A 3,349-nucleotide genomic window follows, 5' to 3' on the forward strand; every position below is an offset into this window, starting at 1 on the left:
TATAATGTTTAAAACTGTTTATAACATGTAATATGCCTAGTTCACCAGCAGGTGGCAGCAAGCCAGCAAAACTGTAATTATGTAGAATGGAGCTGACCATTCTATTCTAACCCCCCTCTTTAGAGAAGTGGGCGAGTCCTATTTCCTGGAGGAAGGGTGGGGACCAGTTATAACTGGTTCTAGTGCTAGTGTTTGTGTGCTGGTGTGTGTTGGAGCTCACCGGATTCTACCACATCCCTTGGCTGAACATAAGCCCGACCAAAGAGTGAAGTACAGCATCACGAAGAAAGCAAATACACTAATTAAGCTTGTCAGGACAGCAGAGTCAGATATAGCAGAGTTGAGTTTGCCAGCCATTTTAATGCTAAAGCCTGCTGGAACCAAAATAATGCCTGAAATCTGTTTTGGAAAAATGTTTACTTAAGTAAAGCTGCCATTGAACTTCATCTCAAGGTCTAAACTCAAGTTCTTCCTTAATCCATCAATTATTTCCCCTATTTCCAGGTAGCAGTATCCAGGTAGGAGCACCGTGACACACATAAAGAGACATTTGGGCCGCACCATTACACCACTCAGCAATTCCTACACCTGGGATGTGTTATATAGAGGGCCCTGGGATGCGGCCGCCCGTTTCACATAATTATCTCTCCTCCCCTTACTGTGGAGGAGATTGCTGCAAATAATAGCAAGCACACAATTGCCGGGAAGGAACGCTTCCTTCCCGACAATCATCTGTAGAATTGGTCTGTCAAATACAGCCTTTACACTAACATATAACACCTCTATATAGATAACACAGCATCCATCATTCAGTATATGTGATATCACAGCTTATCAGCTCCCTCCTGAACTCTGCACAGGTCACACAGCATGCCTAGAAAACTCTCCCACAGAAGTCAATGAGGTCCCCTCCTGTCTATTGTGTCTATGATCCATGTCGCTGCTCTCAAAATACAGGAAATCCTAACATATTTTAGGCCTAGTGGCCAATGTTAAAACTGCAGGATTTTATTTTTTTAAATATATATATTTTTAATATAGTGACATAAAAATGTTTAAAAAAATCACCAATTGTTAAAAAATGTGTTTAACATAAAAATGTGATTTAAACAATAGGTCATTTTTTCATGACACGTTCCCTTTAATAGGGTTGTCCCATCCAGACATTTAAGGTATACCATAAATGCCCAACAGGCTCTCTCCATTCACTTTCCACTTCTGGTGGCTTAAGACAGGGCCCAATGCTAGAGATCGAAATTCCTGTGTGTGTGCAATCCAGATCTGATAGGATAAGCCCTTTAATTGCGGTGGCATGCACAAGAAGCATAGGGAAAAAAATTTACCTGCAGATTGCTGTGAAAAACTGAACATAATTACCTAGAATAATGCAAGCTGTGAAGAAAGTGAAGAGTGGACACACAAACATCTTGTATTATAATATCTAGCTATTGAGACTACAGAAAACATTTTAATAATACGAATATGCCGAGAGCATACACTAAGCAGTTTCCTGATAATGTATCTGACCACTGTTAAGCAAGGGAAATAACTCTGTTCAAACAAGAGGAACAAATAGATCAAGAAACTGTCACTGTTTGCATTTTGCATCCAAGTTGTTACTTTATAGCACAGCGCTAATTAGCAAGGTACATTGGATTTTCAATAAAGTGAAAGCAGCGAAACCTATCTTTCACTGTTATTTCAAACTTGTTTGTGCAGACACATTTAATGGTTGCTTTAATGTAAAGCTGTACGCTGGTAATTCACTGCATAAGAAAGTGGAGCTTCTTAAAGGGGTTTTCTCATCTCAGACAATGGGGGCATATCACTTGGATATTCCCCCATTGTCTGATAGGTGTGGGTCCCACCTCTGGGACCTATACCTACACAGAGAGCGGAGCCCGGAAAGTTGTGCAGGGCACATTGCGCATGCACAGCCACCCTCCATTCATTTCTATAGGGCCACCGAAAATAGCCGCACGCTGGAATGAATGGGAGAGGTGGCCGTGCAAGCGAGGTGCATTCCCATTCACTACTATGGGGAGAGCGGGATTCTCCGACCACAACCTTCCCTCCTCTGATCTTGGTGTACCCGCATCTATCAGACAATGGGGATATATCCTACCGACTGAGATGGGAAAACCACTTTAATGTATGGCTTTGTAACCAGAAAAATGTAGACCTTCAACAATATGTTGTCTCACGTCTCCCAGGAGCCAGTGTTCTGCACTACCTGTATCATTCTGCTCTGCTGCTGGAGCCCATGTGCTGGCTCCTGGTCATTTAAAAGGGTTGCCCAAGCTTATCCTCCATGTAGGCCATTGATATCTGACTCCTTTTGAGCCCCAATCATAGGGCTCTTTACCATTTGGTACTATTTATCATCTATAGGCTAAATGTCTGAGGACTTCTTTTTTTATTAATGCAATTTTTGATCCTTTTTGTCCCCTGAGGAACCAGCTTTTTGTGCTGGGGAAACGCTGCATCGGGACGCATTCATAATGAGACGCATTGATCCCTTTTAGTGATGTTGATTTTTTGGAAAATTGCTTGGATTATACTCTAAGTATTTGGCTTTTTGGATTAAGTTTTGTCATCTTATCTTCATCTCTGGGACAAAGACTTATATAATAGTCAGGGCACCAATAGGCACCAGAAAGGGCTTAGCCACCGAGGGGGTTGACCCTTTTAGGGTGGGTGCTCTGCCTGTAGGTAGGGATAAGGAAGGGACATGATTGGGACAGTAATGAATGTCCCATGAAGCTTATACCACCTACCTTCTATTCCATGATATGTGATTCTATAAACTGTAAGTAAGAAGGACACTAACGAGTCCCATCAGATGACAACTACTTGTTGTATTATCTTTTCAATTGATTGAGGGGTTTTAAAGATTTATTAAAAGTTATTTTTTAAATAAGGGAAGGTTCTTTCAAATTAGATATTTCTATACTTCCTGTAAGAATATTAATTGCTTTCAAAAACATTTGAGTAAATGTCACCCTCTATTGGAGCAAGATTGAGGTGGGTTTTTTGGAGGAGTTTGCCTTTTTAAAAATTTGCAGTTGATAGATCTGGCATACACCTAGTTAATAATACCAGTAACTACACCCTCTTTAGGAATCATTTTCAAAGTGGCGAGAAGAATAAAATATTACAAAAACATTAGGCACTTTTGTTTTTAATTTTTTATGGCAGAAAACCAGCACAGATGAAAAGATAAATTTATCCCCATGTCTTTGCAGGGGACCTGCAGCTTTATATCAGTACAACAAGCACTAGTTAGGGATGTATGTTATTAAATGAATATATTTTAGACCTAAAATGACATGATGATAAAAGAGCTATT

The sequence above is a fragment of the Bufo bufo genome, chromosome 1 (genome assembly GCF_905171765.1).
Source record: "Bufo bufo chromosome 1, aBufBuf1.1, whole genome shotgun sequence".
NCBI lineage: Eukaryota > Metazoa > Chordata > Amphibia > Anura > Bufonidae > Bufo > Bufo bufo.